The sequence below is a fragment of the Camellia sinensis genome, chromosome 8 (assembly GCF_055761805.1).
Source record: "Camellia sinensis isolate YWXY chromosome 8, ASM5576180v1, whole genome shotgun sequence".
Lineage (NCBI taxonomy): Eukaryota > Viridiplantae > Streptophyta > Magnoliopsida > Ericales > Theaceae > Camellia > Camellia sinensis.
This window is the reverse complement of record NC_138968.1, coordinates 59,566,960-59,582,236: the sequence shown is the minus strand read 5'-3', so window position 1 is coordinate 59,582,236 and position 15,277 is coordinate 59,566,960. Positions and strand designations below refer to the sequence as shown.

The window sequence follows — 15,277 nt, the reverse complement described above, 5'->3', positions numbered from 1 at the left end:
TACTTTATTGTTTAGATCATGTAATAATGCAAGATAACAATCCAAGAAGAATGATGTATGCTTTCATTTCATGTAATTATGCACTACTCTAAATGGATGTTTTAAATGGACTCTATATAAGAAAATAATGGCTTCCACATTCAATAACAGAAAAATTTGCCCCAATAATCATAGAAGTCCAACTTGTTTTGAAAGTTAGGCCTTTGGTAGTCCACAACTACTAGTCAATCACTACACTATCTTGTTTGGGGCAGGATGGGGTCATGACAAATTTGACTTGGACCAAAGTGAAGAGCGTGTCAAGAGCATTGTTTTGACTAGAGCGACCGAAATTCCGGTGAACTCAAAATTTGGTGCTTTCTTCCTTTTCTCTCTCAATTCTTGAGGTAGGGATTTTCTTAAATTAAACTTAGTACATTTATTTTAGCAAGATTATGTGCTATTTTGCTAGTTGAAATTGTTTTGAGAAACTAGGGTTTGGTTAATATTGATGTTAGCACATAAATTGGGGAAAATTCTCAAATGTTATAAACTTTTCAAATGTTTTACCCATAGTTGAGGTGTGTTGTATGAATTTGAGAAAATCACATTGTGAATGAGAAATCCCCAAATTGGCGAAATGCGAAAGTATGATTGTATATTGAGAAAGTCATAGAATTTGTTGAAATTTATGAATAATTGGATATGTTGAAGAATAAAAGGATTTTTGGAAATCATGTGTTATTGAGAAAGATTTGGGAATTGTTGAATTATGCTCTATATATTGCCTATTTGGAATATTGTAATAGAGATAATTGCTTTGGTAATTGGTGGAGGATTGCATAGACTTGTTGTAGTATTGATGTGGAAATTGGGAAAATTGAAACATTTGGAAACCATGCATAACATTGACATATCCATGACTTCATGATTTTAAATTCTTATTGCATTTGAGAAATGCATTGTGTTTGGTTTATTGAGAACCTTTGAAAAATGTTGAGAAATAGAGTAAATACTTAGGTAAATCCGGTTAGGGGGTGTAGTTGTGGTTTGATAATTAAGTTCACTTGAGGTCCATGGTAAAAGTCGTAAAACACGCATCCCTCCAGTTAATAGCCAATAAAGTGGGTATTTGCTAGTGCTTTAAGAGACTACTGGCAAACAGGTACCTAGGGATTTCCAGTGTTACAGAATCAGAAAAAATATGTAACAGAATGAAAGTGGGTAACAAAGCAGTTAAATACTTTGTTGAAGCTTTGAAAGCATGGTAATTACTTGTCAACCCATTGCACATTAATCGTTCATAAAACTTGCTTTTCATTCACCCCCAGGCCACTTCCAAGCCACCACACCCCCACCTCTCTCATTCATGCATTTTTTCAAACACCTTTCATTCACCCTCAGGCCACTCCCAAGCCAGAACACCCCTATTCCCCCACTCGAAACAGTTGCCAAAGATTAAAAAAAAAAAAAATCTGCGTATAATTTGACTGAGAGTAAGCAAAAAGGAAAGAATAAGAGACCCCAAAAAAAATGGATGAAAAAATAGGAAAAACGATTACCAGAGAGTTTACTGATTCGTTAGGGAAGCAAGTGGGTCACTCATTCGTCTGAGTGTTGAGCTTCAGATGAGTATATGATGAGCTTCGGACTGAGAAGGGAGGCCAGCGAGAAGCGAGAGCTGACAGACGAGGGTGAGGCCAGCGGGATCTAACTCCTCTCCAGCAGTGCTGGATGTCCAGCCATTCAAAATTGCACGCCTTTGTTACTTGCAAAAAGTTCTTTGCTTCACATCTGGCTGCTATTAGCACTGTACAAATTTGCTACCTCTATCTTAAATTTTAAATTTTAATAATATTTTCTTGACACTTTATTTATTATCAAATCTATTTATATGTATAATATTTTTATAATCAAATGCACACTCACTAAATTTTTTATACACTTTCCTTCCCCGTCACTTGATCGTCCGTATCAAGTTTTCATACCCTTTTCTTCCCCGTCACTTGACCATCCGCCTCCTTGGTTTCTTCTTCTCCGCACCGACCCAATCTACCCATTTCTTATAGAGTGCTGCTGTTTCATTGTTGTTGTCTTTTTTTTTTTTTTTATTTAAAAAAAATTTCTTACAAAGTGTTGTTGATTCGTCTTTTTTTTTTTTTTTGTTCGTCTCCTCTGTTTCTTACAATCGATTGCTGGTGGGGGAGCCACACACAACGTAGCTGGTGGTGAAGCCACATACAACAAAGCTGTTGACTTTTGTTCAGTTCAACAGTGCTGAAAATAAAGATTATATTCGGTTCAACAGTACTAACTATCTGCATTAATGTTTGGAACCTGTGTATTGAACGAAGAGGTCATGTTCAGTACTATATTACTGAATATAATCCTAACATACCGAACAGTTCGAACAAAAGAAGAATAATTGAAAATGACCGAGATCAATGCTAATGCAAAACAGATAAACTTACCAATAGAACGCCGATATCATTAGAATTGTTGTCCTCGTCCACCATTGCTCTATACGGTCAAATAAGTGATGAAGTATATGTTATACTTAAAGCAAAATTTTCTGGTACAATAAGATTGATGATGGTAATGAAGATGACACATGCAGGGTTTAAGATGATTATGAAAAATAATAAATTTAGGGTTTATGTTGATTGGTTATGAAGAGTAATAGGTTTAGGGTTTACAAACATAGAATACGTGTAGTTGGAGTTGGATGTGAAGGTAGGGTTAGCGGTGGGTGTCCAATATTATAAAGTATTAGTTCTTATTTGATAGTTGGGTGTTCCATTTAATAATGTCTTTTAATGTAATTTTACTTTAGAGTATAATTGTAATAAAAAAAATTATAAATTGGGGGGTCCAAAGAATTTTGACAAGTGCTAATAGCAGCACTCTTTATATTAGGGTAAATTACAAATACGCCCTTGAGATTTGCTTAAAATATAGATTGTCTCTTATAGTTTGAAAAATTACAAATATCCCCTTATTAGAATATTTTATTTAACAAAACTAATTAAAAAAATGAAATTCATAATTTCTCTCTTATACAATAATAAAATTATCTAAATTATTAATCGAAACATATTTTTAATATCATTAAAAACCGTTAATTAACTTGATGATTTATTAATAAAATGAGCGATTTGTTATGAAATTAGAAATCTCAGAAGGTGGAATGTAATTTTCAAAATTATAAGTGACGATTTGTATTTTAATCAAATCTCAAGGATATATTTGTAATTTATCCTTTATATTATTTTTGGCTTTAGGTAAATTTGCATTCTTATAGAAGTGTATTTTTTTATCTTTTTTTTTTCTTTTTGTTAAATCATTACTTATTTATTTTTATATTTTTTTATAAAAATTAAAAATATATTTATTTAGAATGCCCTAAACACTGTCTTAGTTTAAATATTTATTTATTTTTATGTATATATATATTTTTTATACTTGAGATATTAATAAGTATCGTTATGCAATGGGCAATCCTATTCACTGAGGACTTTTATGGGTAAGTTACACTTGTCACCAATGAAATTCAGAGGAAATAAAATAAGTTATATAAGTTTGATATAATTATACTAAATTTATTTTTAGTTAGATTGAAACGTTCAAAATTGATATAAATAGTATGTAAACATAGCAATAAATAAGAGTAATATACACATTTTAGCATAAAAGAGACAATAATATAATTTTTTATTCATATAATTATCGAATTATCGATGAAAATAGATTAAGTATTATATGAATTAAAATTTAAAAAAGTTTAATATAATTATGTCTAATTTGTAGAACTTAATGAATTTTCTCAATATGTGAAATTTGTTAAACTTGCAGGACTCAATAAATTTTCTTCAAATTTAAAGGAAAGTAAGTGTAATTTACCAAATTTTTATACAAAATTTTGGTACGAAAGTGTTCTTATGCTCCTTTTCAATTCAAAAATTAAAACATCCATTTAAGATTTGAATTATCTCCATTACGCAGAAAAGACATTCCATTTCATTATGTGAAAGAGACACTTTAACAAATTAATACTTTACACTCTAATTAAAAGATATATCACCATTTGTGGGGATATATTTTCTGAGTACCAACACGTGGCAAGGTGACGCCGACGTGTCAGCCGAGGTGTCACGTGTCTTGGTTGTGACGCCGAGGTGATCTCGATAAGGCCGAGGTTATTTCCGAAGATATCGGAATCTGAGATAAGAAGATAAAAGATAAGGGTCAAGAGTCCTAAAATAAAGAGGAGATTTAGCCAAGATAAGAATAAAACTCTTAGAGAGTTTATCTTTATCTCTTGAGGAGTTCAAAGTAAGTACTGAATTGGAGTCCATAGAAGTGAGGCTTCAGTGGGACTAGGATTAAGTAAACTATAAAAGAGAGGCACCCCTGTGGGTCTAAGGTACGCAATTTTATGCTTTGAGCAGTAAGTTTAGCACTTGATTATCTTTGCGAGATATACTGACTTGATCGTCGGAGTGCCCCCGGGTGGAAGAGCCACCGCCGGAGCCTTTTCTTTCTATTGTAGGATAACTGAAACCATCTATTCTGTCAGTGCTCTCTAGCTGATTACTAAGCGGGCAGTGTGATCAAAAAATCACTCACACAATTTGGCACCGTCTGTGGGAAATTAGAAGAATAGATGGCCAGTAACGAACAGAAGGAAAAGATTGGGGACGACACTCCTGCTGGGAGTGGCAGACCAATCGACCTTGATATTGAAGGAGACAACAACAATGCAGAAACTCGTGACCAGGGCCACGGAGAGAAAGACGTCGGCCAGGAGGGCGACACTTCGAAGAAGACAGACCAAAACAAGTACTACAACAAAGATAACCTCCAGGTATGGAGGGATAAGTGCCTGCGGAGGGATGAAGAAGTAAAAGAATTAGCAAACAACTTGGCAGACCTACAGTCGGTTGTCAACTTCATGATGCAAAACAATGTCATGCAGCCACCGTACCCGCTGCACGACACATCGATTCCAGCAACTAATACCCAGAAGGGAGGAAGGAAAACAATCCTCGAAGCCCCTCAGCACAACAGGAGCAAAAGGCACTCACACCGATCTTCCAGGGATGTCAGACGAGAGGAGCCAAGACGAGAGGAGTCCCGAAGGACGCGTCACACGAAAGACCCAGAGCCCAAAGAACATCGGCATGTTCAAGGACAGGCGCTCTGCTTTGACACAACCCATGGAGAAAGAGCAAAACGGGCCCACTACGAGGCCGAAAGTAGTGTGCCGAAAAGATTGAAATCCAAAGATAGTCGAGCTCCAGGGAGGAGTAAAGAAGACTTGAGAGATTAGCTCAAGAGGAAGCAACAGAATGTTGAAGCCGAGGTAACTTCCCCGGCTAAGCCGAAGACACCATTCTCGGTGGAATTGTACAAATTTGAAGCACCAAAGAGATTCAGTATGCCGAGGTTCCAAATATATGATGGTAAGTCAGATCCCAACTTTCATGTTGGACTATATCTAAATTCAATGGCATTATATAATGAGAACGAGCCATTGCTCTACAAAGTATTCCCCTCATCCTTCGGGGAGATTGCATCAAATTGGTTCCATAAACTACCAAAGGGAAGCGTAAAGACTTGGGAAGGCCTGGCCGAGATGCTTGTGGCCAGGCTTGTGACGAACAAACTACAGCCCTTGAGGGTCGACGCATTGATGGCTTTAAAAATCACCAAGGATGAAGGCCTTAGGGCCTACGCAAAAAGGTACTATGAGGTGTTCGATCGAATACCTGAATGCAACCAAGAGGTGGCGGTCGTGTCTTTCAAGAACGGGCTGAAAGATGACTGCCCACTACGAAAGTCTTTGGCAAAGACATTGCCAAAAAGTATGGGAGAACTCATGGCGAGAATCGAGAAGTACGCCAAAGCCGAGGAGGATACGTCGGGAAACAAAGAGACAAAGTAGGAGAAAGGAAACGGCTCACCGAAGCGAAGCCGAGATAACAATGGATCGATCAAACAAGAAATAGAATTGAGGGCTAAACAGGCAGTGACGGCTGTGTTCCGAATCCCGGTCCACAAAGTCCTGGATCAAATATGAAACCAACCCTATTTCAGAGCACCGACAAGAACACCAGGGGAATTTATGGGAAGAAACGTCGGTAGGCGTTGTGCTTACCACAATGAAGAAGGGCACCCAACTCAGGGTTGCAGAGCCCCTAAAGCACACTTAGAAGACTTGGTGAGGCAAGGCCATCTGAGGGACCTTGTCGATGAGGCCAAGACAAGGGAAGAACAGGCTAGATTGCCTCAAGCACCAGCAGCTCCGCCTCCCCCAGCACAGCAACCACAGGTAGGAGGACCACGGGTGGTTAATGTAATTCACTCAAAAGTGAACGAAAACGACATGCGAGGGGAGACCCAGAAGGTAAAACACCTACAGCACGTGAACCAGGTCGGACATAAAAGACCTCGGCCTCTAGAATGCTAGGGACCGACGATAGCCTTTACCGAAGCTGACCTAGAGATGGTCCAACATCCACATAATGATGCATTGGTAATATCCCTCCAGGTTGGGGAGTGCCAAGTGAAACGCATCCTGATTGATCAAGGCAGCTCTTGCGACATCGTGTATGTTAGATGTTACAAAGAACTGGGCCTTCATCCTGATGACTTGGAGCAATCCAATGGCCTGATGGTCAGCTTCAATGGAACGCCGACGTGGACACTGGGCGCAACAAGCTTGGAAGTACAAGCCGGCACTAAGAAGATCAAGACAGAATTCATGGTGATTGACACACCCTCCTCTTACAACATCATCTTGGGAAGGCCATGGTTGCATGCAATGGGGCAGTTCCCTCAACATTGCATCAACTACTGCGATTCTCAACAGAGCATGGGATAGAGGAAGTTAGAGGCGATCAGCTACAGGCGAAGAATTGCTCCATGGTAGCAATGAAATCTACCTGTAACGTGCGAGAGCCGGAGAAGGCAGAAATTGAAGATGAGGACGTGGAAGTCCTAGAAGATGTCGGCAAAGAACCAGCCTAGAAAAACGAAGAGGTGCTAAAAAAAATCCTCGTCCAAGATGGAGATGAAGAATGCTTCTTTCTTCTCGGCTCGGGCTTAGCCGAAGAAGAGGAAAAAGAGTTGGAGACTTTTTTAAGAGCAAATATTAAGGTGTTCGCTTGGACACCTTACGAAATGCCTGGCATTGACCCCGAGGTCACTTGCCACAAACTGAATGTTGACAGGTCGGCCAAACCTGTAATTCAGCGAGCCAAAAGACCGACGTTGATACACGTCGAAGCAGTAGAAGAAGAAGTAGACAGACTTCTAGAGGCCAGGGCCATTAGAGAAGTACACTACCCAACGTGGCTATCCAATACAGTGGTGGTAAATAAGAAGAACGGTAAATGGAGGGTCTGCGTAGACGTTACCAGCCTCAATAAAGCCTGTCCCAAAGACAGTTTTCCCCTGCCCAAAATTGACCAGCTAGTAGATGCCACTTCAGGGCATGGAAGAATGAGTTTTCTAGACGCCTACAGGGGGTACCACCAGATCGCCATGTACCCCCCAGACGAAGAAAAAACCGCATTCATCACCCCAAAAGGCCTGTACTGTTACAGAGTAATGCCTTTCGTGTTGAAAAACACAGGAGCAACTTACCAAAGGCCGGTAACCAAAATGTTCAAACACCTGATTGGCCGAACAGTAGAGGTCTACATCAATGACATGGTCGTGAAGACCAAGGAACCTAAGGGTTATCTTGCTGACCTAAAAGAAGTCTTTGATATACTCAAAACATACCGGCTCCGACTCAACGCATCGAAGTGCGTGTTTAGAGTTGGATCAGGTAGGTTTCTAGGGTACCTAGTAACAAGAAAAGGCATTGAGGCTAGCCCAAATCAAATCAAGGCCGTCCTAGAGTTGAAGAGTCCGACATCGGCAAAACAGGTGCAGATGCTAACTGGAAGGGCCACAACCCTAAACAGATTCATCAGTAAAAGCTCAGACAAATGTAAACCCTTCTTCAACCTGGTGAAGAAGGCCACGGACTTCCTATGGACTGAGGAATGTGAGGCCACTTTGTCCAACCTAAAGAAATATCTGACCACGGCTCCAGTCCTCTCAACACCTGAACCTGGGGAAGAACTGTTTTTATATTTAGCAGTTTCAGAACACGCAGTAAGTGCAGTGCTAATTCGAGAGGAAAAAGGGGAGCAAAAGGCTGTTTATTATGTAAGCAAAACCTTGGCCGATGTAGAAACAAGGTACCTACTACTAGAAAAATTAATGTTGGCCTTAGTAATGGCTTCAAAGAAGCTGAACCATTACTTTCAAGCGCACAAGATTATAGTGCTAACAGAGCACCCACTGAAGTCTTTGTTACAACAAGGAGACTTAATTGGAAGAATAGCAAGATAGGCAGTGGCCTTGGGCTAGTACGACCTGGAGTTCAGGCCGAGAACAGCAATTAAGGGCCAAGTTTTGGCTGACTTCGTGGCCGAATTCACGCCAGAATCCATCGAACATCGGGCTCCGTTGAGCCAAGATGAATGTTGTTCAAGCAAACAAGGAGAAGCCCAGCCAAAGGCAAAAGAACAAAGAAAGGAAAAACTCAGACCCTGCAGCATTTACATCGGCGACTCCTTTCGCCTGTTTGTTGATGGGAGCTTAAACTGGCAAGAAGCGGGGGCATGAATAGTGTTAATATCACCTGATGGGGAGATATTAGAACAGTCCATTCGATTAGGGTTCAGGGCCTCGAACAATGAGGCAGAATACGAAGCATTGATTGCAAGATTAAAGCTGGCAGTGGCAGCAGAAGCAGATGAGGTAATAATTTTTTGTGATTCACAACTTATAGTGAATCAGACAACAGGAGAGTTTGCAACCCGAGATGAGAGAATGTCGGCATACACAAAGGAAGTCATTAGGCTGGCAGCCTTATTTCGCAACTACCGACTTCTTCAAGTTAGCCGAGATGATAACAGCCACGCCGATGCATTGGCCAACTTGGCAAGCTCAATACAAACTAAAAAAACAAGGACAATAATGATTGATTATTTGTCGAACCCGAGCATAGAACCACCGATCACAGAACAAGAAGCAATTTGTGTGGACTTGGGACCAAGCTGGATGGATGCAATTGTTGCATTCCTAAAAGAGGGAAAGCTGCCAGAAGACCATAAGGAAGCACACAAGGTCAGATTGAAGTCGGCAAGATTCAATCTGACAGCAGACGGACATCTCTACAGAAGGTCCTTCATTGGACCCCTTTTAAGGTGTGTACACCCTTTGTAGGTTGAAGATTTTCTATACGAAATTCATGAAGGGATTTGTGGAAGCCACGCTGGGGGCAGATCACTAGCTCACAGGGCCACCTACATGGAAAAAGATGCAGAAGCCTACGTGAAGAAGTGTGAACAATGCCAAAGGTTCGCACCTTTGATACACCAGCCAGCCGCTGACCTGAACCCTATATCTAGTCCATGGCCATTTGCCCAATGGGGCATGGATCTTGTTGGGCAGCCGCCCCAAGCAACTGGGCAAAGGAAGTACTTGCTGGTAGCAACAGATTACTTCACGAAGTGGATAGAAGCAGAACCTCTTGCCAAAATTCGAGATGTGGACGTCAAGAACTTCATATGAAGAAACATCATCACCAGATTTGGCATCCCAAAAGCAATAGTTACCGACAACGGAACGCAATTTGACAGCAAACTCATCAAGAACTTCTGTGCGAAATTCAAGATAAAGAATTACTTTTCAACACCAAGTTTTCCCCAAAGCAATGGGCAAGCAGAAGCATCCAACAAAGTAATTTTGGATGTGATAAAGAAGAGGCTATAGGTAGCAAAAGGAAAGTGGGTAGACGAGTTACCCAATGTACTCAGGGCATATTGGACTACGCCGAGAAGATCAACAGGGGAAACCCCCTTTGCCATGGCTTACGGAACAAAAGCAGTCATCCCATTGGAGATCGGCATCCCAGGGATCAGAACCCAGGGAGTAGAGAATGGGACTAATGACATACTTCTAGCCCAAGATCTGGATCTCTTAGAAGAAAGAAGGGAGAAAGCTGCAATTCAGCTCGCAGCATACCAGCAGCAACTTGCTAAACCTTACAATAAGAAGGTTAATCCAAGGGATTTTCAGGTCGGCGACCTAGTCCTGAGAAAAGTTGTTGGCAACAAGAAGGACCCTAGAGAGGGCAAGCTTGGCCCAAACTGGGAAGGACCCTACAGAATCACTTCGGTATTGGGCAATGGAGCATACCCGCTTGAAGATAATGAGGGCAAAGCATTGCCAAGACCCTGGAACACTTGTAACTTGAAATTTTTCTATCATTAGATGTTCCTTATTATTTTTTACCGACGTCATCAATAAAATTTTAGTAGAGTTCTCCAAAGACTTGTGAATTGATAAAAGATGCATAATGTTGTTTCTGAATAATGAGAACCCAAGTGAAACTCAGGTTCACATTGGGGGCAGAGAGAAGACAAAAATGCTTAACGCTTGTTGAAATTTGTAGCAATTTACAAGTTGAAGTTAAGCTGAGATAATTGTTTATCTTCACTTGTTGAAATTTGTAGCAATTTACAAGTTGAAGTTAAGCCGAGATAATTGTTTATCTTCACTTGTTGAAATTTGTAGCAATTTACAAGTTGAAGTTAAGCTGAGATAATTGTTTATCTTCACTTGTTGAAATTTGTAGCAATTTACAAGTTGAAATTAAGCCAAGATAATTGTTTATCTTCACTTGTTCAAATTTGTAGCAATTTACAAGTTGAAATTAAGTCGAGATAATTGTTTATCTTCACTTGCTGAAATTTGTAGCAATTTACAAGTTGAAGTTAAACCAGAATAATGCTTAACGCTTGTTGAAATTTGTAGCAATTTACAAGTTGAAGTTAAGCCGACATATATTATTTAACACTCGTGGAAATTTGTAGCAATTTACAAGTAGATCACTGTTTGGCACTTGTTATAACTTAAGAAAAGTTTACAAAGTTAAGATTAAATTAGTATATGTTTATCCTTGTTGAAATTTGTAAACAATTTATAGGATAAGTACTTGCCGAAGTAAATCATCAGGTGGCATAACTGAGGTGTGTCACCCCGAGAAGATTGCACAAAGAAGGAAGAGTACATAAGACATGCAAAATATTTTAAGTATATAATCATGCAAGAGCAGTTAGAAGAAGACAAAGATACAAGCATTCACTGAAGGAAAGTTATGTTAAGCATTCAGTTGAAACATGGGCACATCGGCCATATGAAAAAGCTTACATTGTCTAAGGAAACAAAACAGTACAAAAGACAAGACAGGAAAAACATGAAAATTAAGCTTCATCAGCATCAATAGCAACTTGGGTTTGGACCTCGGAAGGATCTGAAAGAGCTACCTCGGCCGCCTTCTCCTCCGCGATCTCGGCATCAATCTGAGCAAGGGTTTCATCAATGCTTTTTTCGGCTACAGGAACATCGGAGGATGCCTGCTCCGGGGTAGTTTCCTTGACAACTCCATCACCCTCTTCATCTTGAGTCAAGTCCAGGACTTGCTCAGTTGAAGGAAGGGACTTGGACGCAGTAGCCTCTTTCTTTCCTTTTCTCACCAAGGCATCGTCCTCTTCCTCATCACCATCTTCAGACTTAGATTCGCCGATGTCTTGACTTGAAGATTGAGCTGGAGGGAATGGAAGAGGAATGGCATCAGCTTTCCTCAAAGGTGAGTCCTCTAGAACATTGAGTTTCTGTAAAAGGGACATCCAACCAAGGGTGAAACCCATGTTGCATGCCTCCTTCACCTGCTGTTCATAGGCATCTGTGACGTCGGCCATGCCTTGGGCATACGCCTTCTCGTCGGCATCTTTTATTTTGACTTTTTGGTGGCCAGTGCCTCCTGAAGCTCCTTTTCGGCTTGGACCATTCTTTCCTCGGCTTCTCTCTTCTGAGATTTAGCCACTTTTCTAATAGCCTCAGCAGCCTCAGCCTTCTCTTCGGTATTGTTCTGAGCTTTGATCGCAGCCTCATCTTGGTCCTCCAATTTTTTCATCTTTGATTGTAAGCCTTTGTTAGTCTTTGGAGGGAAGAGAACTCCCTCTTCATCTCAACAAGCCTCTCCCGATTCTCAAAAGACTGCATTGAGAAAGAGTGGGCATACTGGATGGGCTGAAAGAAAATAGAGATATTAGAGGATATTCAAAGTATGAAATAAAGGGAAGGAAAGAAGAAAGTTACCACATAGAAGACATTTACCTGAACGGAGTGCTGAAGCATTAAAGCATAGTTCTCATACTCACTGTACTGGGCATTTCGCTCCAGATCGCCTGGAAGAAGCAGAGCGGCACTGAGTGCGACGCCGACGTTTATATCATCGGCGCTATCACTTGCCATGACAGGCTTGTCTTCCAGAATAATTGTGGGGGCCCATGGGGCATCGGGCTTTTTTGATCCTGAAGTTGTTGCAGAAGAAGACCTCGGCTTTTTTGGTTTTTGGAATTCTGGTGGTTGAGACTCAGAGTGCCTCTTCCCAGCAGAAGGTTGAGATTTATCACTCTCAGCCAACTTTGAGATCGGCAAGGTGTCTTCAGATTCAACCTGAGCTATCTTAGCCTTTGGTTAAGCCTTCTTTATTCTTTTCGGCTTCGATGGAGGTTGGGTTTGTGTTGGCTGCTCATCAACAGATGATAGAATACTAGCTAGAAGATCTTTTGCAACAGGCTTAGGGCGACCCATCTTGGCAGTAAGGACAAGTCGTCGCCGACGTTTTCATTATGATATTGGGACCAGGTATGCACCCGAAGTTGATGGTTGATCAGCTGGATCAGATGTTGACCCTTGATCTGTTCGTGATGTGGATGTAGTCAACGGAGTTGTAGCAGAGGGTGGAGAAAGGCTTTTTTTCTTCCTTTTGGGAACGTCGGGCAAAGTTGACTTGTATAATGGAATAAAATTGAGAAGCACAGGCGCTTTCCTTTTATGGACTGGCAAGTCCAGAAGTTTCTTCAAGTCCTTGTTGGGGACAAAGGATTGGCGAAAATTTTTCGGTGGCTGACGAACAGCTGCAAGAAGAACAGATGTCACAAACAGACAAAGTATTTAAGACTTTGAAGGAAAACAGGCAAAGCTGAATACTGGACTCTTACCCTTGTCCTCTAAAACTAATCAGGGAAGAGGGTAGAGATGGATGTCCTCGTCTGGAGCAAACTCCCAATTTTTGGAGGTAATGAGATAGTCATCTCCAGCCTCCTTGTTGGAGTCTGAGAGGTCGGCTACGATTTTGAATTCTGTAGACCTCGGCTTAAGGTAATAAATGTAGCCTTTTTCTTTCAAATTAAGGGCACACATGGTATAGCAATACTGGATATCGGCTAGGGTGATCCTAGTGTTTTCCTATTTAGCTAAGGCTATGACACCAAAGATCACTCGATAGGAATTGATTGCCAGTTGCATGGGGATCAGCTTATAATAGTGAAGAATATCGCGAAAAAGGATGTTGAGTGGGAGCCGGAGTCCGCACTCAATAAAAGCTACAATGGGAAAGGGCATGGAGTTTTCTGTAGGCATGATGGAGTCATCATCCCCAGCCAGCCTCAAATGGACATCGGCAGGGATGGAGAACTCTTGCTTAAAGTACTCAAGTTTGGTCGGGGTATCTACCCTATGTCTCCACATACCCATGATATCGGCTTGAATTAGAAGGGTTGAAATTCAAAAAGAAGATGTTTCTTATTGATAGGACCTCGGCAAAAACCTAGGTTTGGGCTGGTACAGAAATTTGTAAGGAATGTTTCAGTTTTGTCCTAAATCGTGGGTTCTACAAACAAATCCCAAACCTAAAACTATGGAGATAAAGATCAAAGGCACAGATCTGGAAAAGACACACACAAAAAAAAAAAGAAGAAGCAAGAATGGAATTTCAGAATCAAGAATAGAGATGGTTTATCAAGAGCATAAAGAATACAAGAAATACAGGGCCAAGATTAGTGACAAAGATACAGGGAAGTAATGGAACAATGTGTGTGTTCAAGATATGGGCAAGGGCAAAATCATGGAAATGACACATTTAGGTGTATAAATCGCAAATTAAAAGTTTCAACAGATGCAGTAAAGGCAACAAGTAATGAAGAATATCAACAGAATTGAAAACGAAAGGAACAGTAGCTTACCAGAAAAGAGTGAAGCTAGTATGAAGATTGCCGAAGTTAGACAATAGTTACAGATGTAACAAGAACGACGAAAGCTTCACAGGAAGGGAGAACGGAAGACAATTGTAGAGCTTGGAGCTTAAGCAATGGCGGATTCGAAAGAAAGAGTTTAGAGAGAGAAAAAGCAAGAGAAATTAGATGCAAAAGTGGAAAAATGAAGAAAGGGGGAAAGGTTTTGTCAAAACTGAAAACGGCAGCAAAAAATAATCAATATGATTAGAAGAACGTATACATCAGACGGCGCACGTGAGAAAGAGACGGCTTATGGGCGCGTCACAGGTATGAACCAGTAAGAAAGAAATGCGTGGTTAAAAACGGTTGAATTATGGTGTATGACAGCTCATACGCGTGGAAGGGTTCTTGAAATTCTTGTTCTTCAATAAAAGGATATTGGCCAAAATAATGATCTCGGCTGAGATACTGAAAACCGACGTACTGGAAAAACGGAATGATATAGGTTCCATCACCTCAGAATGCTGAGGTAATAAAACCTAGAGGGCAGTTGTGTGGATATATTTTCTGAGTACTAACACGTGGCAAGGTGACGCCGACGTGTCAGCCGAGGTGGCACGTGCCCTGGTCGTGACGTCGAGGTGATCTCGGCAAGGCCGAGGTTATCTCTGAAGATATCGGAATCCGAGATAAGAGGATAAAAGATAAGGGACAAGAGTCCTAGAATAAAGAGGAGATTTAGCCAAGATGAGAATAAAACTCTTAGAGAGTTTATCTTTATCTCTTAAGGAGTCCAAAGTAAGTACTGAATTGGAGTCCATAGAAGTGAGGCTTCTAGTGGGACTAGGATTAAGTAAACTATAAAAGAGAGGCACCCCTGTGGGTCTAAGGTACGCAATTTTATGCTTTGAGCAGGAAGTTTAGCACTTGATTATCTTTGAGAGATATACTGACTTGATCGTCGGAGTGCCCCCGGGTGGAAGAGCCATAACTGGAGCCTTTTCTTTCTGTTGCAGGATAACTGAAACCATCTATTCTGCCAGTCTCTCTAGCTGATTACTAAGCAGGCAGTGTGATCAGAAAATCACTCACACACCACTCATAATGAGGACGTGACAATTTATAAATCATGAAATAATTTATAACTACTT

At 40.7% G+C, this 15,277-nt stretch overlaps 1 protein-coding gene across 5 annotated transcripts in view; it reads right to left on the bottom strand.

Annotated features, from left to right (window-relative positions):
* LOC114282730 (uncharacterized) overlaps window positions 1–2,013 on the bottom strand; it is an 86,448-nt gene extending 84,435 nt beyond the window's left edge. Inside the window, exon 1 of one of the 5 annotated variants that reach the window (XM_082882740.1) lies at window positions 1,542–2,013. The gene's annotated coding sequence lies outside the window, so the exon portion shown is untranslated. The remainder of the gene's footprint in view (window positions 1–1,541) is intronic. The other 4 variants (XM_082882737.1, XM_082882738.1, XM_082882739.1 and 1 more) reach the window with 4 other exon arrangements.
* Between the last annotated feature and the right edge of the window lie 13,264 nt (window positions 2,014–15,277).